The 22347-nt window shown below is 36.6% G+C and overlaps 2 long non-coding RNA genes across 2 annotated transcripts; both read right to left on the reverse strand.

Annotated features, from left to right (window-relative positions):
• Nucleotides 1-364: 364 nt before the first annotated feature.
• LOC133816391 (uncharacterized) lies at nucleotides 365-3126 on the reverse strand. The gene is made up of 3 exons (XR_009885204.1): nucleotides 2762-3126; nucleotides 798-853; nucleotides 365-444 (listed from the first exon to the last, which is right to left on the reverse strand). It is a non-coding gene; the product is annotated as an uncharacterized LOC133816391 (long non-coding RNA).
• Nucleotides 3127-3885: 759 nt separating this feature from the next.
• LOC133816392 (uncharacterized) lies at nucleotides 3886-6009 on the reverse strand. Its single transcript, XR_009885205.1, has 3 exons — nucleotides 5249-6009; nucleotides 4201-5157; nucleotides 3886-4095 (listed from the first exon to the last, which is right to left on the reverse strand). It is a non-coding gene; the product is annotated as an uncharacterized LOC133816392 (long non-coding RNA).
• Between the last annotated feature and the right edge of the window lie 16338 nt (nucleotides 6010-22347).

The following is a 22347-nucleotide window of genomic DNA, read 5'->3' on the forward strand; positions in this document are numbered from 1 at the left end:
GCCAAACAAGAAACTAGAATACACTCAAGCCGTATATTATAACAACTCAATGACTAAGAAACAAAATAAAATAACTCAAAAAATATACCAGTTCAGAGAAATAAACAAGAGATAACCACTATAAATTCTAGCTACCTGAGTTAGCAAATAGACACATATACACATTCATCAAATTAAACTACAACAATCATAAAAAGCACAACCTTTTATTTACTCTCTTGCTAACTAAACTATGAAAAAGAAACAACAAGGTTTGTACATGAAATAAAGAAAGTTCAAAGAAAAGTCCAGAAAAAAGAGCTAACAGTACGAATGCAGTCCCAATGGAGTGACTAATAAACCTCTTTTAATATGTGGACGGAAAGAGAGGCATACTTGGTTTCAAATATGTATCCAAGGAAAAAGAGTCCATTCCAGAGTTGTCTGATTATTTTGTAGGCAACCCTGTATTAACACAAGTAATTAAGTCAAAGATAAAAAATCCGTATAAGCCCATGCGAAAGATCAACATGACAGTCCCAGCAAGATAAACATCTGTGTCATTGGATTACATTATTAGCAAAAGAAGCTCGTAATGAGAAAAAGATAAGACCAAAAAACAAGGGAATGAGACAGTTTTCTGTTCAAATATCAGTCCTCAAATAAACCATTTGGATCAATAGAGTGGCACAATTACATTGTTTTTTAGCTCTGTAATAATCAGTTGTAACAAGTCTTGGGAGTTGTAATAGTGTGTGTGTGTTTTAGTACATAATTGCATACACATTGAGAGAAGGAAAGAACTGTTGAAAAGTTACCAATTGCTTCAACTAGCCGCAGAACCATTTGTCCAGCGTGAATCCCTTTAACACAGCTACTCCAGTAAACTTTATATGCATCAACAATATAAATGCAACCCTACAAAGATTGGATTTAGTCTGAGTATTCATGTACTATATATAGTACCAAATACACTTATGTTCATCACTATAACTTATACTTAAATATAACTAAAATGAATTGAATAATGGCTATGGTATTTCAATAATTTTGTAGAGAAGAGAAATTACATTGAGAAAGCACAAGAGGGAACCAGCCAATGAACCTGCAACTACGAAAAGTGCCAAAAATCAGAAGTCGAAAATCACTTGCCCAACAGCAAAAGAGTGAGAAATTCTTTTCATTTTCAACATGGTTCATAACCCATTTGAGTATACTATTTTCTAGTTTTATTTACAAAGATTCAAGCTTTAATTATCATGACAATCGACTAAAATTTAAACAATTTCATAATTGCCAAACCCAAATCTCATAATTTCATTTAGTTTCTTCCACATGTAGTAGTGACCCTTCACTACAAAACCCCCAAAAGAACTTAACTTTATTGTCAGGACCACATTACAATATGCAAACAAAAACAAATTATAAACACACAAAAGGCACCAGCAATTATGTTATTAAAATAATAAGTTACCATCAATTAGAAGCTGCATGAACAAGACAAACAAAATTCAAGAAACATATCATGTATAGCTAGATGCATATTACCATATAACATGCACCCAAATGCATATTACCATATATAATACTTGGCTTTTATTGATTTTGTTTTTCTCAGTAAAAGGAAAAGAAAACTGTGACTAGACTTTGTTCATGGAAATTGTTACGTACATGGAAATTGAATAGAGTACTGCATAAAAATAATATATTACACTCAAAAAGCAACAAAACCAGAGATAAGAGAAAACTTCACTTCTTAATTAGCTAGCATATATGGAGTTAACAGTGTTCATAGAACAGCAAGTGGCCACAGTACTCTAAATTTCAAACATATGGTTCCAATTCTATGCGAAGCAAAGAATTCAAGATGAAAAAATAAATATAAAAAGTAACATACAATAAAAAAATCCAACCTTGTATGCTTCTTGGTATTCCCCAACCTGGAATGAAAAACAATTTGAAGAAAAATGAAAAACAAAGAGAATGAAAGAACACTAAGAAAAAATAAATACAAATTTCCCACCTCTTCTCCAATCAAGAGGACCTTAAGATCAACAACATTTCCTCATTAAGTACACAATCGTCTCTCACTGTCAGCTGCTTATATTATTATTTCAAGAAAAAAAAATTAATTGTTAGCTTTCCTTGAAATGCACAGTATATCATTTAGTAGAATGATGAATAATAAAAAAACATACAATTTTCTAATTCAAGAAAACAGCACCTACTAGAAAGAAGAGTATTGCAAACTCTCAAAATATAATTAGATTAGCAGATTAATATCAATCACTTGAAACTTTAAACAATGACCCAGTAGCCTTGCCCAAAGACACGTTTCCTTTTCCATTAGTTCTATCTTTCTTTTATTATATTTGGAAGAGTGGGGATGGTATTACTTGCCTCAATCTTCCAAATAAAAAGAGGTACTATAATTAATGTGCTTTTGGAATTTGAAATTGAAAATTGACAACTCTTTTTGCTAGCTAGCTATCCTTTTTAATATAGATAGCATATATATCATAAATTTTGGAAAAAACTAATAAATTAGAACACATGCTAATATATGCAAATTATATTATTATACTATCAGAGCCAAAAAAAAATGAAATAAAGCTTGAGAAAAATAATTAGGATGATAAGAAGCCCTGATATATTCACCTGTAACAATGCTATACAAATGATCATCTAAACATATCACTAAACTTTGCTACTGATAAGTTCAGTGATCATGTAGGTCATGTTCTGTGAAACTAAAAAGGATTGGTGAAAGAAGTGACCTTACAGTTTTCATTGACTTCTTCCCAAGTGTTGATCTTGTAAACTTATTCATTCCTTGACATTGAGTCTTTTCTTTCCTTACTCATGCCTTCTTTCCTCTGTAAATATACCATACACACCATCAAATCCATTATGGCAAAAAGATGAGATTTCATAAAGAAATATATTTCACCATATGATTATTTTACCTTCCATAATTTTGTGATATTCTACAATATTTTTTGTGCTAGACTCTTTCTGTCCTGCCTCCTTTGCTTTAGCTGCTTCTGGAGGAAAATCTGGGCCTTCAGAGGATATTGGGTGGCAATAGTGAACATCTACTACATGCTTATAACAATTCGAAGATAGGTGAGGCGGTTACAACAAAAACATTGAATAAATGTTAAAATATCATGTATAAAAAAGATAAGGGGCAATATTCAATAACAATGTAATGGTTGCACCCTTTGGCAAAAGAAAATTTCACATAAATTTATTACAACTGGGCATCAATGAAAATTAGCTGCAAAACTTAATTTTAGAAAGGGAAAAAGTTGAATGAAATATCTTGAATCAACTACAGAAGACATCAATCTTGGACATTGTAATTTAATCATGAATCTTCTTATGAAAATGGTTGTTCAACATCTGTATTATGATGAGTTTACAATCACACACAAAGCAAATGTATAAGACAGATGGAGAATTGACAAGTATAGTCTATGTTTTTATTAGAATTACTCCCAATCAGCCAAAGAACCCCCAGGTTTTCGAAAGCCAATCTCTCCAATCCACTCTAAAATTTTCCCAACAACCTCTGAAAAACCTGATCCTTTCCTATTTATATCTCACCCCAAGTTTCTTGTCATTATCTAGTCCTTGGACCAAGAGACATCACTGAAGTGCTCATCCTAACTAAGCAAAACCAACAAATTTTATTATGTGTAGGCTGTTTCATCCCAAATTACAATTATTTTGTAATGCTGGACTAGGTATGGTAACAAGCAAATCATAGAGAAGCATGCATTTTTTATGATTCTTGGTGAACTTTACAAATCTAGTACTCATAACTGTTATTTACTGCTAATGAACATGCTAAGCATATAGGCTAATGAACATGTTGAGAATAAAGGTTATTCCCAAAAGTAACTTGTGAATTAGAGTAGTAAAGTACAATGTTGGTTAAATAGTTAGATTGAGAAAAGGTTACTCAAGGGAAAATAAAGATTGAGAAGGTACCAACAGAAGAAAATCCTTCAGATATGGGAACAAAGGTGTTACCTCTTAGTAAGATTAACTATCACGACTTAGTTTCTTAGTAGTCATTGCCAATGAATCACGTTCATTAGAGAGTTTCATCTGCATAAAACAATACGCAAAAAAGTTACCCACAACTCTTAGTATGTATATTAAAAAAAGAGTGAGTGGAAAAAAAAAAAGAAAAAAAACACCCATCATTTGTACCTCTATAATAATTATATATAATTGCAGAAACATAGAACCATGAATGGATATCATTTTATCACGTACAGTCAATTCTGTCAATTTCCTGGTTCCCCTGCCATGATTCATCATAAATGTTTCTACATGAGTCATGTACTTTAAAAGTAAAATCTATAACTAAAACCAGAAAAAGAAATGTGAAACACTCAATAATGTCCACACAGAGAAAAAAACATAGATCGAATTACACAAGGAAAACCTTATTGTTAATTAGAAGAAAACTCATAACATTTAGTATCAACGTTTCTTTTGCCCCATTCTCTAGCTCTGTTGGACCAGAAGCTTCTACAATCAATCCAGTACGATGAGTATAAAAAAGATTACTTGTCAGTTTTCTCTCTCTCTCTTTTTTTTATTCTTGAGTGATCCGTCATCACTGGGATCAGAACATACAACTTCTTCTACTGCTTATCAAGTAGATGTACTTTTCACTTTATTTATCTTTTATTTGTTCAACCTTAACTCCTTCGGAGGCTGGAGAAACTAGCAATTTGCTAAGTAGATTCCCACAAGAAAAAAAACTGCAAACCTCACAAGAGCAAATCATGACCCTAACCACATGTTTACTGATATGGTTTAGTCTTATAGATGTGAATGGATTATATATAACTCATTGCACTAAATTTATATGTATAGTATACTAGATAGATTCATTATACCAGTTGTATGGACATGGACAGAGTGTAAGATTTTATGTTAAATTTGATCACACCATAAAATTTGTCTTAGTGTCAAATTCACATGACTAATTGTTATACTTTTGGTCAAACACAGAGTAAAACTTTCTATTCATGAATTTGCTTGGTTAGAGTAACCAAATTGAAAAGAAAAGGTGTGTACCTTGATGAAGCAGAGAATGGAGTCAATTAAAGAGCCCAACACCCCAAGTAGCGTCATGAACCGACATCGATAAATAAGCTGCAAGAGGGTTGAAGATGACGAATAAAAAAAATGTTTTCTTTCTTTTTCTTGTTTTTGTAATAAAAAAGAAAAGGTTGAAAATGTGAACCTTCTCTATGTTTTACTCATACACTTGGGCTTTAGAATTGGGTTCGGAGTAAAGAGCCGGCGAGGAAGAGCGGGCAGATGCAGGAGGAAGTAGGTGGTGCCGGGGCAAAGGTCTGTAACGGAAATTGGAAAATCTGAGAGCATGGGAGTGAGAAACCCTAGCCATGGATGATGGGAACAAAGGCGATGAATTTGGGAGTCAACTCAGGCTGAGACTAAGGCTCATCTTGATTGTTGTCCGGCAATTCTGAAAACATAGAATCGACAAGATGACTAGCAGGTAGAATCTGTGGAACTCCATTGTAGAGAGATGGATGGAAACTGAAAGAATGGGGCTTTTTCTGATCTATGGCTCTGCTAGAAGGATGATGAGTTAGGGGCGAGTCGTAAATTTCTCAACACTACCAATCGGTGTGGTGTGCTCCAGCAGCTTGCGTGAAGCAGAGAGAGCCGAGAGCCTAAGTGTGAAAGAGACTGAGAGTAAGGAGAGAGAGGAAAAGAGGAGAGATAAGAGGAATTAGATAAATTTCTGTATTTAATTGTTTTTTTTTCTTCTCGGGTTAGATCTAAGACTTTCATTTGGCGCCTAGTTCCAAACAATTCCGCGCCTAAACAATTCAGTGTTATTTTTTTATGTGAGAATTAATAGCGCTTCTTAATAAACGTGAGATTTTAGTGTAACATATAATTAAAAATGTTGTAGTGTTGGTCCTTTACTTCTCCTCCTGAGTGTGATGTGGGCCGACTAAACAGAACATGCTACGCAAAAGATCCTAGTACCAGTTTCACCAAGAATTAGTCGTGCCTACGCGGGAATCTCTCAGATTATCCCACAAAAGTAGTGTATTGTTGTATTTTGAATATTGTTATTAATTAAATATAGTGAGAATAACAAAATATCCCAATTATGGGGGACTTCATTTGTACGATCCTAAGCCTATAAATACAAGGCTCATGGCATCATAAAAGGGGATTGGATTCTAAATTTTTGAGAGAATATTTGTATCTAGAGAGAAATATTGTATTCTTTTAATCTGCACTGAAGAAACTTAGTTGACTCAGGTTCATCTGATCTTGAGTGTAGATTCATAATCATAACTCTAAGTGGACTAGGCTATTACCAAAAAATTGGGGCTGAACCACTATAAAATTATCTGTGTCGTATTTTTCTCTTGAAGGTTCATTGTAGTTTTGACGTCTACTCGTCGTTGGCCAAAATCGTGGTCAACAAAAAGAAATTCAAAATCAAAAACAATATGGGTCAAGAAAGTTAACTCTGTTTGCTTGGCTACCTTTACCTGTCATAAAATGCATGCATCTAGTTCATGGTACTTTGATAGTAGTTGTTCAAGACATATGATAGGTAATGCCAACATACTTACCAACTTCAAATCCTTGAAGTGTGGAGTAGTAATGTAACGATCCGAATTTGCTAATCGGGCTTAAGGCCTTGATTAGTGTGCCTGGAGGGGCAATAAATGTTTTATTATGTTTTAATGTGTTAATGGGTGAATTAATGTGGATATATGATAGTGATGCATGTTTAATGATTTAAATGTGCATGTGGGCCCCGTCTGGATATTAGGGGCATGAATGTGATATATGTTATATATATGTGAAATGTTTGTGTAGCACGATCCGAGACAGTCCTGGGGAGCGGTTAGCCAGAGAGTCACAACGGGGTTGAGATTCTGACTCGGGGCGAGTCGAGGGGTAATTTGGGTACTAGGAGTGTTATGGGATTATTGGGGCATGAAAATAAATATTTGGAGATATATTTGAGGATAGAATGTCTAGGCGGGAATATTGGGGAAGTTTACCATTTTGCCCTCAGGGATGTTTTGGTACCCCGAGCCTTGAGGTAACCACATAGACTTAAGCTGAATAAAACAAAAGAGGAATTAATTAGAACCTTGTGGAAACTGACTCAAAACTCTGTTTTCAGCTAAGGATAGCATCACCTACCATTTTCATCTCTCTCTTCCACTCTCTAAGAAACAACTCAAGGGAAATTGATGTAAGCTAGTTTAAGCAAGAATTTGGGCTGAGGACTTGGGAGCTTGAAGCTTGGGAAAATGAAGATCAACTTCAAGGATTGAGTTCAGCAAGAGGGTAAGTTTTAATTACAGGATTATACTTTAGTTTTCTGCTGGTTTTAAAGAGTTGCATGCTAGTTAAGTTTGACTTGTTCTTAGGGTTCTAATTGGATTTTTGTAGTAGACTTTGATGGATTTTGAGGTTGTTATTGAGTTATTACTGAGCTGGAGTATATGTGTTAAATATCTGGGTTAGATAGGTGAGTTTTGGTGAGGTTTGGCTTGAAGAAAAGGTAGAAAACTGATGAAGAATTTTGGGTTCGGTGAGGAGGGTCGCGGCCCTAGGATGGGCGCGCCGCGGCCCGTGTGCGCGTGCGGCCGAGGATGGCTAAGAGTTCATGCACGCCGCGGCCCGTGTGTGTTGCAGGGGTGTGCTAGCCTCTGTTTTGAGGCTAGCCGCGGCTCTTGTGGGTGGGGCCGCGACCCTTAGTGCCAGTTTGCATTTCTAAGGGTATTTAGGCTTGGGAATTCAATGGTTAAGGCTCGGGATGGATTATATCACCCGGATTGATAGAATTCAAGGACCCGAAGGTTAGGGTTATGGCTCTAAGTTATTTGTTGGATTATAATTTGATGGATGGACATTGTTAATGTGTTGTGACTAGGGTCTCGGCGAGGCTCACGTTGGAGGACTATGCTCGAGGCATCGGTGCTCAGAAAGCTCGTAACTCAGGTAAGAGAACCCTTGTTCCCATAGAGCTTGCGTGCAGGGCTGAGCCCAATGTATTTGAATGAACTGATATGCAGGGCTAAGCCCAGTGTGTTTGGATGGATTAGTATGCAGGGCCGAGCCCAATATGTTAGAACTGCGGGGCGTAGCCCTTTATCTGATTATGTTAGAATTCTATGCTTGCCTGTTATACTTTGTGAATTATGATGTGAATGGTTGGCTTGAGCCGGGAACAGTGTAGACCGGGAACGACAAGGGGCCAGGAGCAGCGCTGAGCACGTAGAGTGCGAGTTGCCAGGGCGAGTCCCCAAAAGGATACCTGGGATATCCTCACGGCATGGTCCGCGAACCCAGGGCCTGGTAAACGCCTGGAACGGCTAGGCTGTACGTGTTTAGCCATTGGAGGCATGTTAATATGTTTGATATATGTGTTGCATATGTTATCTGCTTGTGGGTTCTCTTGCTGGGCTTCGGCTCACAGATGCTCTCTGGTGCAGGTAAAGGGTACAGAGGTGATCGACCAACCATGAGTACAGCAGGCGTGAGGCGGCGTGTACATGTTTGGCCAGCCTGGCCGCCACGGTCAGAGGATTTTGGAAGACGCTTGTAAATAAACTCTGATTTTTTCGTCTAGTCGACTTGGTTTAATTAATATGTTGTAAAATTTCTAAACTATATTTTGGGATCCCAAGTGTAAACCTTTTATGATTTTCTATGGAAATTAATATTTCTAGGGTTTTCCTCTGTTTATAGCTTAATTACACTGTTTGGTCTAAAACCTCGATTAGCGAGATGAAAGAACTTTTTTAAACTCACTTAGTAACGGCTCTAAGGAAGTAGGGCGTTACAAGTAACATTTGGGGATGGAATGACAAGAAATATTTTAGGTAAAGGTACTCTAAACATTGAAGGGTTACCTAAACTGAAAAATGTGCTTCTTGTTGATGGGCTTAAAGCCAACTTAATTAGCATAAGTCAAATTTGTGACCAAGGTTTTCTTATTAATTTTTCGCATGATAAGTGTAATGTTATAAATCAAAGTGGTGATATTGTTCTCAAAGGTTCTCGTTCTTTGGATAATTGTTACACACTCAAACAAAAATTCACATGTCATGCGTCTTCATCATGTTTTAATATTACTGACTTGTGGCATGAAAAACTTGGACATATAAATTTCAAAAACTTGAAAAATATTGCTATTGCAGGTCTCATCCGTGGTATACCCAAGCTGGGTAAAGAATCACTTGGTAAGTGTGAATCTTGTCAATTGGGAAAACAGTTGAAAATTTCCCATAAAGCATTATCTGATATTAATACTTCAAATGTGTTAAAAATTTTGCATATGGATCTCATGGGTCCTATACAAGTTGAAAGTATTAATGGTAAGAGATACATTTTTGTATGTGTGGATGATTTTTCTAGATTTACTTGGGTAGATTTCTTAAGAGAAAAATCAGATACATTTGAAGCTTTTCAAACACTATGTACAAGACTTAGAGTTGAAAAAAATTGTAACATTGGAAAGATTGTAAGAATACGAAGTGATCATGGTAAGGAGTTTGAAAATTCTATTTATGATGAATATTGTAAATCTTTTGGAATTTTTCATGAATTTTCTGCTCCCAAAACCTCTTAACAAAATGGGGTAGTGAAACGGAAAAATCGTACTTTGCAGGAAATGGCCAGAGTTATGCTAAATAGCAAAATACTTAGAAAGAAATTGTGGGCTGAAGCAATTAATACAGCTTGTTACACAATTAATCGTGTTTTTCTGCATCCAGGTACAAATAAAACTCCTTATATAATCTGGAAAGGTAGAATACCCAATGTCAATTATTTTCATGTATTTGGGTGTCTGTGTTATATTCTTAGACATCGTGAGAATCTGGGCAAATTTGATGCCAAAAGCGATGTGGGAGTTTTTCTTGGATATTCCACCAATAGTAGGGCTTATCGTGTTTATAACATAAGAATCCAAACTATTATGGAATCAGCTAATGTGGTTGTAGATGATTTAAAAGATTTTTCTGAGTACTCCCATGAGGAGAAAATTGACAGGCTCATTGATGTTCAACATCATAAAGAATTGGCAGATCTGACAGGACAACCTTCGGAGGCTACAACAGCCACTCTGATGTATCAAAACCTGATTCTATCGAAACAACAACTGGGCAAACAGAGAAGGAAAATCCAGTTATTTCCTCTGACTCTGTTCAAAGAGAACCATCAACCAGAGTAAGAAAGAATCACCCTTCTGACCTTATTTTGGGAAATCTTGAAAAGAGTATGGTCACTCGAAAGAGGTATGTAAATTTGGTTCAATTTGTTTGTTTTACTTCTACTTTGGAACCAAAAAATGTGAAGGAAGCCTTAAATGATGAATCATGGATCAATGCTATGCAAGAACAGCTAGATCAATTCACAATGAATGAGGTATGGATTCTTGTCCCTAAACTGAGTCATACTAATGTTATAGGTACAAAGTGGATATTTCAAAATAAAACTGATAAATTTGGGACCATAATAAGAAATAAAGCTAGACTAGTTGCACAGGGGTACACTCAAGTTGAAGGAATTGATTTTGATGAGACATTTTCCCCTGTTGCAAGACTTGAATCCATAAGATTATTACTAGCTATTTCATGTGTTCTTGGTTTTAAATTGTTCCAAATGGATGTAAAATCGACCTTTTTAAATGGATTTTTTAATGAAGAAGCTTATGTGGAACAACCCAAAGGGTTTAAGGATCCTTACAATCTTAATCATGTTTTAAAGTTGCAAAAAGCTTTGTATGGGCTGAAACAAGCCCCACGGGCTTGGTATGAGAGACTAACTCAGCTTTTGATCTCAAAGGGGTACAAGAGAGGGGGAGTAGACAAAACACTTTTTATCAAAAAGATTGATGAAAATATTATGATAGCACAAATCTATGTTGATGATATAGTGTTTGGTTCTATTAATGATTCTCTAGTGCAGGAATTTGTGAAACAAATGTAGGAAGAGTTTGAGATGAGCATGGTAGGAGAACTCAATTTTTTCTTAGGACTTCATGTGAAGCAGTCAGATGAGGGAATTTTCATGTCCCAAAGCAAGTATGCAAGAAGTCTGGTGAAAAGATTTGGACTCGATGCTTCCAAACCTGCTAAAACTCCAATGGGTACTACGGTCAAATTATCTAAAGATGAGAATGGGAAGAAAGTTGATCCAACTCTTTACAGGAGTATGATTGGGAGTCTCCTATACTTAACTGCAAGTCGCCCTGACATCAGTTACAGTGTTGGAGTGTGTGCTCATTTCCAAGGGAACCCCATAGAGTCTCATCTGACTGTTGTGAAAAAAATTATTTGTTACATCAATAATACTCTTGATTTAAGCATTTGGTACTCCAAAGAAACAAATTCTAACCTTGTGTGTTATAGTGATGCAGATTGGGCAGGAAACACTGATAATCACAAAAGCACAAGTGATGGTTGTTTTTACTTAGGAAACAATTTGGTCTCCTGGCATAGTAAAAAACAAAACTCCATCTCCTTGTCAACAGCCGAAGCTAAGTACATTGCTGCTAGAAGCTGTTGTACTCAACTTTTGTGGATGAAACAAATGTTGTCAAATTATGGGTTTGATATTAAAACTTTAACCATTTTTTGTGATAATACAAGTGCTATTAATATCTCCAAAAATCCTGTTCAGCACTCTTGCACCAAACATATTGACATTCGTCATCATTTTATTAGGGAACTTGTTGAAAACAAAACATTGATTTTAGAATATGTTGAGACTAACAAACAAATTGCAGATATTTTTACTAAAGCTTTAGACACGGTCAGATTTGATTCCCTCAGGAAGTCCTTGGGGATTTGTTTTATTTGAAACTGCCAATAAATTGATTATCTTGCCTTGCATATGTGTTTGTGTAAATCTCTTGTCCTGTTTGGAAGAAATTTGATGAGCATATTTTTTGTATTTTAGAAAATGATCGTTATAAGTCCTATACTTTGTTTGGAATAAAAAACCATATTTGAAAAATTATAGACCATCCAATTTATATTTGATCAAATCATTATGTTTCTATAAGCATTCCTTAATCCAATTTCTTTTTCAGGCTCCATTTTGGAAAAGAGCTACCTATACTGATGTGTGAAAGCCGACACTGAGTAAGTTGGTACCAGGTAATTAGCAATTATATTGGAGGATACTCTACCAATGTAAAGGGCTACCATCAGTATAAGAGTTATAGCCTCCATTATGGTTACAATTTGAAAAAGGCTACAATTGCCAAATATGGGCAATGACCCTAGCTTTAAAAGGCCAAAAAAAAAGCGCCAAATTGATTACACATGCACACACACATGCCTATTGACTAGACTGTGTAAGATGGTTGTAAGACTCATACATATAATGAATTGATTCAAATATGTTTTGTGATTGGTATATTTTTCGAATTATGGTTACTTAGTATTTGAATTATAACTCTTTTCTCTAATTTGTGAAAAATATGGTTATCTTGTTTCTTTTGAACAAGACTTGGCATTTACATGGACACATATGGTATGGCAATTTACATTCTATTTTCGACAATTTTTTAATAAAATAAAAAAATAATGGTAAAATAAAATTTGTTTTGGACCGTGTACTTAAAAAAAAAGGGTTTGAAAAAGTTAATTGATGCAATTTATTTGTTTTATCTCAATATATTCTAAAATATTCAAAAAGTTTCCAATTTTGAGGTGTGAAAGAATTTGTTTTAAAAAGGAGATATTTTGGCATTTATCATATAAAATCTGGTTACCCATTTTTGAACTTGCCTTATTTGTGCACCAAATACTCTATATATTCGGATTCACTTTGGTTGTTTCATACTCAGTGTTTTCTTGTTTGTCTCTCTCTCGTATAACCAAAGTGTTTAGGTTTTTTTTCTTTGTGTGTTTCACTTGTTTGATTCTTAGTAGCCATGAAGACTCAAGGTCGAGGTTCATCTTCAAAATATGTGAAGTCTCGATAGGAGACAGCTCCTGAGTCAGTTCCCTCTGCCACTCCTCCCGTCCCAGCATCAATCCTTGCTATCTCGCCTCCTACGGGCCGTTGACCTAAAACCACTGCAAGAAAGAAGGTTCTTGCTCTTTCGGGTCCTATAGGATCTACCATTCTTGGAGCTTCAAGTAAAGGAGTTACTTTTCCCAACCTAGATGCTCAGCCAATCCAAGCCTCGGCAGTTCCACTCGCCTCTTCCAAAGGTCAAATAAAAGCCAAACCTGCCTTGGCTTCAAGTCATTCTCAATAAATCTCCACTGAAGTTGTGTCTAATCCATCTGATCATGATTCTGAATCGTCGTTATCTTCTGATGTGTTGACCCCAAGGCAAAGGGCAAACGCAAGACCAAAGCTGCTGGAACAAAGAAAGGCAAGAAGGCCAAAGTGGATCCAACAAAAGGTACCAGCTCCATCTCTGATTCATCTCCTTTACCCCGATTTGAATTGAAGGCAAAAATCAACCCTCCTCCCTGCACCTCATCGGAGGATGTTCCTCTTGATGATTTGGCGGAGGAGACTGAATCTGAAGAAGACCCATTAGAAGCCTCTCCTGTTTCATCTAACCCAAAAGGCACCACACCATTGGCATTTCCCGAATTGTCTTCCAAACTCCCTAAACAAAAAGGTGCTCATGTCCGTTCCTCAGGTTCTTTCAAAGTTCATTTTCTTACTTTTTGTTTTAATGATAATGAGAAGAACAGGCAATTTTATGAGCATCGTCACTTTATTAGTGAGCGTAGTTTCCTTTTTGCTCCTCATCGTGTTTTTGGGGTCTTACTTACTTTAGAGGAAAGGGGTTGGTTGCGATCTTTGTCTGGATTTGATGGGTTTGTGCCTCGGGTTGTTAAAGAATTTTATACAAATCTTAATGATGAGTTGTTAGACCAGGCTTCTTTTATGTTTCATAAAGTGTATGTTAGGGGACATTGGTATAAGTTTGGTCCTTCTGAAATTGCTAAAGCCCTCAATCTTGTTCCTGTTGAGATTGATGATTCTATTTAGTTTGCAAAGGATCAAGTGTTGTCTGAGTTGGTTGGTCAAGTTATGGTGTGGGAACCAAGCACCTCTCTACGAGTCTCGAATCTCACTCACTATTATGGTGCTCTTTTCAAATTCTCAATGTTTAATTGGATGCCTACCACTCATTCCTCTACCATCACTCAAGACATGGCTTTTCTATTGTTCAAAATTGGGACTGGAGTCGCAATTGATCTTGTGCTGTTATTTTTTATCAAATCATGTCCTTGAGAAGTGCCAAACACAAGGGTCAACACTTGATGTTTCCACAACTCATTTACAAACTTTTGGATTCTCAGCATCCTTTGAAGAAGTCCCATGCGACCTTGACTTCTCCTTTGGTTGGTCCTACCTACACTGACAAAGATGACCATGCTCTGTCCACAGCTCAAAAGGTCAAAGGCATTAATCTGGCTGGTTCTAGTTCTAGCAATGTTGTGACTGACACTCCTGCTGTCCCAACTGATCTTGCTTCTGCCCAGACAGGAATTACAAGTCTTTCTGACCGGTTCACTCTCATGGAGGATACTCAGCGCCAAATTCTTGCTTCGTTGGCCATTACTAGTGCATCCACCTCTCCTGCTCCATGATGGTTACAATTCCTTTCGATCTATTTTTATTTGCTATTAATAAATGTAAAAGAACACTAGATGTGTCTTTCTTTTGGTTTCGTTTCCTTTTTTCATTGGCATTTTCTTAGACAATGAAGGGGAGAGAGAGTAACTCTATTTTTGGTACTTTGATTATGTTGTTTGACCTGCTGTTTCTCATTGGTTTTTGTTAACAGTTTTATATTGTGCTTTGGTTCATTTTGGCAAGGGGAGTCATTTTGTGACTCTTGTGAGTTTAAGCACTTACTTGTGTTTTGCATGGATCTTTTAAAAATGGATATGCTTTGTCTATAAAATTTCCAAAGGGGGAGATTGTAAATCCTAAAATTGGCATATTTTATAGAAATATCTTTTTAATTAAAAGATCAATTTATGTTTCCCTTTATTGTGATTTTCAGAAATTCACTTACCCTTTTTGTGAATTTCGGATTATATTAGCTTCCTTATTTAGCTTTATATTGTCTCAATTTGATTATAAAGGGAAGCTATATCTTGCAAATATTCAGTACTTACCCAAAGTCATTTCTGGAATATTTGATTGTATATTTTTCGTGCTGCTCAAGAATTGACATTCAGGAAACTAAATCTTTAATGTCATTAATTGTTCTTTCTATATTGAGCATGTTTTTGATCTGACACAGGTCTGAGCTGTCCACACCAAAATCGAATCTGTCGGATCAGCATCTTCTAAAAACGGCAACTCTTCATCAATCAAGAATATCTTCAATTATTCTTGCCTTTATTAGGAGATTCTTTCTCAGCCTTTATAAGCACAAAAAAGGACTCTATAAATAGGGCTCTAAAGGCAGTGAGAAAAGTGAACGCTTAGGTGCATAATTTCTGAGTGTATTGTAATATTTGTGTGAGTTCCTTATTTGTATTCAAGATCATAAGTATTCACGTGATCTTGTAGAAATATGAGTGTTTGAAATTTTGTGGTGAGTTTATACCATGTTCATGAGTGAATACACATTGTAATTTGAACACAACGTTTATAGTCTTCGGGAGAGGATTTTTACAAGCCTTGTGTCGGGAGGATGCAAGCACTCACTGGCCATTGAAGGGAGTTCAAGTGGTTTAGCGCTTCAATCAAGATCAGATTAGTGAAGAGAAGTACAACAAAGTTGCGGTAAATCTCAAGAGGGAGTCTTGTTTTGTTTAAGTCAATATTTTGTACTTGTGATTCTTTATTAATTGGTTTTATTCTCAGGGCGTGGCCCCGAGTAGTAGGTTATCCGAAAGGGTTTCTGAACCTTGTAAAAATTAGTTGTGTTCCTTATTGTTTTGCACTGTCTTTTTATTGTGTTCAGTTTTTGTCGTGACAAGTCCGGATTCTATCTTGACAGAAATGCAATCTGTGTAAACTGTTAATTACCATTCCGCACTTTAATTAATTCACATGATTTAATTAATTTGGTAATTGCTAAAAATGGAATTTGAATGGACATTTTATGTTTGAATTTTTTTTTTTTTTTTTTGCAGGAAAACTTAAGTTTGATAATTTGATCTTATGGACATTTGAAATTTTGGATTATAACTAATTAGTAATTAGTAACTATTATAATTTTGTATATAAGTTTTTCTTTTAACTTTTGTATCATTTTATTAAATAATACTAAAAGTTATCAAGGCTTTATATGAAAATAAATCTAAAACAAAATTGTTAAAAATTTTGCCAAAAGTTAATTTATGACCGAAAAAGTTTACTAAAACTGTTTTCAAAGCCTGTTATATTATTTTATAATATAATGTTTTAGATCAAATAAATGTGACAAAGAGTGTCACATATTGTAACATATAAAAGAGAGTTACAATATTTGGATATATCTGAATATCTAAATATGTAACATATTTGGTTTTACAAATTTGTAACTTCCAAATATTGCTCATTATTGCGTAGATTTGTTGTTACACAATTTTGAGTTGAATTTCTTAAAGCAATTAGTGAAATGGTTGTTAGAGATATGATTTTAACCCCAATAATGTGTTTGGAGGTTACAAAATCAATTGGGAGTAGATTGGAACCATTTGGAAAACAACACAATTTTGTAAGCTGAAATTGGCCAGTGGCCGCGGCCAGAGATGCTGGTGGCTGCAACCTGGGGGACAGAGACCAGTGGCCGCGGGCACTGATACTCCTGGCCGCGGCCACTGTGGGTGACTGAACAAAAATTTCAGTTTTTCCAACTTTTTTGCGCGGCTCCATAAACACAAACAACTCCCAAATCTCATTTTTAATTCCATAAATATCCAATGAATTATTCGTAACAACCATGGGGTTGGTGGAATTTGAAATTCAAAGGTCGTCTCTAAACTCTACAAATAGGATTCTATTACTCACTTGTAAGACACAATTTTTCTATCCATTAGAGCACTTGGCTAGAAAACACCTAGAGGCTTGATAATTCCAGAAAGCTATTTAGAAAATATAGAGAGATCCCTTAGTGCTTGAGTTAGGGGGAAATAAGTTTTTGGACAAAGGTTTCATACCTTGTTCAAGTTGGTGATCCCCAACACTCTTCACTTTGGTTGTGTGAGTGAGAGTTCTTTGTTTATTGTTATTTTTCTTTTCTTTTATTCTATTGCTTTTCTTCTTCTTATTCTTCTTTTATATTTACTTTTAATTTTGTTTAGAGTTGTAATCCTTTTATTTATATTGTTACAAACACTATTTCTTTGTGTGTATCTTTTGTTTAGAGTTGTAATTTTCTATTCTCTTCTTCTGCTTCTTCTTATTCTATTTATATTTTCAGTCATAGAGTTGTAACATTATTTAATCAATCTTTTTTATTTGTATATTTTGCTTAGAGTTGTAGGGTCTTTTTACCATTTCCATTGAGGCAATCTAATATTTCCTAACATTTAAAAGCTTACCCCTTGTTTGTTTCAATGGAAGGTGAGACTATCAAAATCATGAATCAATACCTAGTGAGGTTGGATAGGTTTTATGGATCCAATTTCAGTAGATGGCAAGACAAGGTGAGATTTCTCTTGACCACTCTCAAGATCGCCTACAGCTTAGAGTCCACCCTTGAACCTCTCCCAATGCCATCCAACAAAGACACTCCTGAGGTGGTGGAGAAAAGAAGGAAGAGAGAGGAGGACAATCCCTTTGTAGGGGTCATACCTCAACGCCCTTTTCGATAGGCTCTACGACCTCTACACTGAGACCAAGTCGGGAAAGGAGATATGGGATGCACTTGAGACAAAATTCAAGGTGGAAGAGGAAGGTACCAAAAAGCTTTTGATTTCTCAATATATTTATTTCAAGGTTATTGATGATAAACCTATTCTTCCTCAAATTTATGAATTGCAAATAATTGTTAACAAGTTGAAAGTTTTGAAGATTGAACTTCCCGAGGCCTTTCAAGTTGGTGCTATAGTAGCAAAATTACTGTGGATGCAAAAAATCCACCAAGAAAAAAATCCCCAGTACTTGGTTAAAATACAAGGCTAAAGGACACTTAGTCACATTATTAGGCTCACACCAATAAGTCTTGTGAAACCGGAAGATTGTCCCAAGGGAAGCATCACCTTGTGAGCCGTGAAGTATGGCCTTTGTGGATGCTCAATATTCCATGCTTGTAAAAGATCCAAGGCACATGCTAAGGTCCCATAAAAGCCTAAATACATGTCTGAGTCGCGGGATGCTCGGGCCACTGTCATCTTGCAACGGCCTCGCACCACCTCTCGGCGCATGTGTGTCTCGCGAGGCCCCAGCCTCGCACCACCTCTCGGCGCACCCAGCGAGGCGGCATGCGCGTCACAGTCGCATGCACCCCAGCAAGGCCCCATCTTGCGCAGGAGGATCAAGTGCAGGAGCGTCTCGCGAGGCCGACACCACGCCCTCGCCTCACACGCGCACCTTCCGCGCCAAGGGCTCGTGAGACCAGTGCCTCGCCCACGCATCAGTCGCGCCAGGGGGTCGCAAGGCCGACACCACACCAGCTCCTCGCTCACATACCTGCCGCGCCAAGGGCTCGCGAGGCCAACGCCTCGCCCACGCATCAGCCATGCCAGGGGCTCGTGAGGTTGACACCACGCCCTTGCCTCGCCCACGCACCTGTTGCGCCAAAGGCTCGCGAGGCCAACGCCTCGCCCATGCATCAGACGCGCCAGGGGCTCACGAGAGACACCCCCACCTCAGCACGTCATGTCCATGCCTCTAAGAGGTTCCTACATAGTGGGCCTCGTTGGACGGGCTTAGTCGCTCCCCTTGATAGGAGCTGGTGATGGGACACCACTCTTCCTGTGGGTCTAACATGAGGTAAGGTCAAGAACCTATTCCACGCACCCTTAGGAATGAAGTGGGGAAGCCTCATAGCGATTCATGCAAAGTCGAAAGGAATCGCAGTACGGACATGGTATTCGTACCAGACAAGTAGTGGTCGTACAAATGAGGTACCTGTTGTGGTCCTCACCAGCCCACCTCTGACACCCGTACAAAGCAAGTAGTGGAGGCATAACCGAGTACAAAAGCTGAGGTGCTCCCACAAACTCTGACCATGTACCAAAGCCGACACCACTACATCTGATACCACTCTCCTGATAGCGTACTTGTGTATGAATTGGTCCCATGGACCACAATGTATTAGGGGCCATTAGAGCCCCCTATAAAAGGAACCCCTCTTCAACATTGAAGGGGGTTGGAAAATTCATTGTATGCAGAGGCTATTGAGAAATATACAAAGGCTTGCTCCATTGTTGATCTGTGTTTACTTTTCCTTAAAGTTTATTCTGTGTTCTTATATAAACATCACCTGACTTACCTTTGAGTTTTCCGATCTAATTTCGTTGACGAGATTTCACCGTCAACAATTACCACTAACTTGGAGGAGATATAGGAAAATAATCCTTCATAAAAATGAGGATTATTCTTTGGAGGAAATCCAAAAGCATATTCGAATCGAGGAGGAATCGATATGTAGAGATAAACTTGTGGAGGGGTCTCATGGAGAGGCTTCCAAAGGAGATGCAATGTCACAACCAAAACTTCCCAAAAACAAAGGGAAAGGCAAGAAGGGTAATAAGACATCCTTGGGTCCAAGAACCAACCCAAACAAGTTTAAGGGTGAGAAAGGTCCTTGCTTTGTGTGTGAGAAAAAGGATCACTATGCTAGAGAGTGTAGGCATAGAATAGACCAACAAGGACCTAAGGTAAATGCAACTCAAGAGGAGAATATAGTTGCTACCCTTATTGAGGTGAATACGGTCCAAGGCAAGGTGAAAGGATGGTGGTATGATACATGTGCCACCGTCCATGTCACCTATGACAAATCATTGTTCAAGACCTTTGAAGAGTCAAAAGGCAACCATGAGATTCAAACGGGCAATGAGGGAAAATCCAAGGTACTTGGCAAATGTACAATTGAAGTTTTTTTCACCTCTGACAAGAAAGTCACAATAGTTAATGTGTTTTATTATGTTCTTTGAAATGAGTAAAAACTTGGCAAGTTGTGATTTGTTTGGCAAGCCTGGTTAAGTAACCAATGATGTAACTTTCAATGTTATCAATAAAAATGCTAATTCTGGCTATATTTTTTAGTATGATTCTTTAATTTTGTGGCATCTTAGACTATCTCGTATAGGTTTTTCAACCGTGAAGAGAGTAGTGAAATGTGGTATGATTGCATGCAATATTAAAAACTATGGTAAATGTGAAACATGTGTGTAAGGCAAAAATGATTAAGAAACCATTTCTTGGTGTAGAAAGACCATCTAATTTACTATATTTATCCATATTGATCTTTGTGAATTAAATGGTGTTTTAACTAGTTGTGGTAAAAGGTATTTTCTTACTTTTATAGATGATTTTAGTCGATATACCTATGTGTTTCTTTTAAATCATAAAGATGAAACGTTTGATGCTTTTAAAGTGTATAAATTAGAAGTTGAAAATCAACTCAATAAAAAGAATAAGGTGCTAAGAAGTGATAGAGGAGGAGAGTACTTCTCTAATGAATTCAATACATTTTGTGAAGAAAATGGTATAATTCACGAGTGCATCGCACCTTATACACCACAACACAATGGTTTTGTCGGAAGGAAAAATAGGACTTATCTAGAAATGATAAAGTCTATGTTGGTGTTTTCTAAGTTGAACTTCAACTTATGGGGTGAAGTGTTGTTAACTGCTTGTCACATTCTTAATCGAATACCGATGAAAAAAAATGAGATATCTCCATATGAGTTATAGAAAGGAAGAAAATCTAATATAGGATACTTCAAAGTGTGGGGGTATCTTGCATATTGCAATAAAAATGAACATAATAGAAAAAATTTAGGTTCAAGAGCCATAAAGTGTGCTTTTGTTGGTTATGCCAACAATAGTAAAGCTTATAGGCTATTAGACTTAGAATCTAATGTTGTGATTGAATTTATAGAAGTTGAATTATGTGAGAACATGTTATGTAACAACAATTCTCAAGCTTCAACATCTCTAAAGGATAATTTGTTATATGAGAACAATTCTCAAGCATTTACATCCAAAAATAATTCTCAAGAGGAGAAATCTCAGAGGAATGTAGAGCAACCCATTGAACTTAGAAGAAGTCAAAGGAATATAAAGTAGAAAAGTCTACGATTGGATTAGATTGATTCTCAACAAATTTCTTTCTACATGGTAGAAGGAAATAGAGAGGAAGTCATTAGGAAAATTCCCATTGTACTTCTTGTTGAGGATGATCCTGAGACCTATAGAGAAGTCATGCAATCAAGAGATAGTGCATTTTGGAAAGAAGCCATCAATGATGAGATGGATTCCATTCTTTCCAACAACACTTGGGAATTGGTAGACCTCCCACTCGGGTCTAAGCCAATTGCGTGTAAGTGGGTATTTAGGAGAAAATACCAAACTTACAGCACTATCCAAACAATTAAATCTATATTAGAAGCTAAAGGGTTTAGGCAAAAAGAGGGTATTGATTATTTCGATACTTTTGCGCCTGTTGCAAGAACAACTTCCATAAGAATTTTGTTCCCTTTGACTTCTATACACAACTTGTATGTTCATAAAATGGATGTCAAAACGACATTCCTTAATGATGACCTCAATGGGGAGGTCTATATGCAACAACCAAAAGGATTTGTCCTACCAAGATATGAACATAAAGTATGTAGACTTGTAAAATCGTTGTATGGATTGAAACAAGCTCCTAAGCAATGGCGTGAGAAATTTGATAAAGCCATCATGTCTAATCGGTTTAGGCATAACAATGGAGACATATGTTTGTATTCAAAAACTTGTAAGGGATATGTGATTATTGTTTGCTTATATGTGGATGACATGCTTATTCTAAGTGATAGCATGAAAGGGATAGAAGAAACGAAGAGGTTTCTATAATCAACATTCAAGATGAAAGATCTTGGAGAAGTTGACACCATACTTGGTATCAAAGTAAAGAAACATAGTGGGGGTTTTTCGTTAGGACAAGCCCACTATGTTGAGAAAGTATTGAATAAATTTAACCATCTCAAGGTTAAAGATGACAATACTCCATTCGATTATAGTGTAAAACTAGAGAAGAATGAAGGAAGAGCAGTGACTCAATTGGAGTACGCTAGTGCTATAGGGAGTCTTACGTATGATGCCCAATGTACTAGATCTGATATAGCATTTGTGGTAAGTAAACTTAGTATGTTTACATGTAATCCAAGTGTTGATCACTAGAAGGCT

This window comes from Humulus lupulus, chromosome 2 (genome assembly GCF_963169125.1).
Source record: "Humulus lupulus chromosome 2, drHumLupu1.1, whole genome shotgun sequence".
Lineage (NCBI taxonomy): Eukaryota > Viridiplantae > Streptophyta > Magnoliopsida > Rosales > Cannabaceae > Humulus > Humulus lupulus.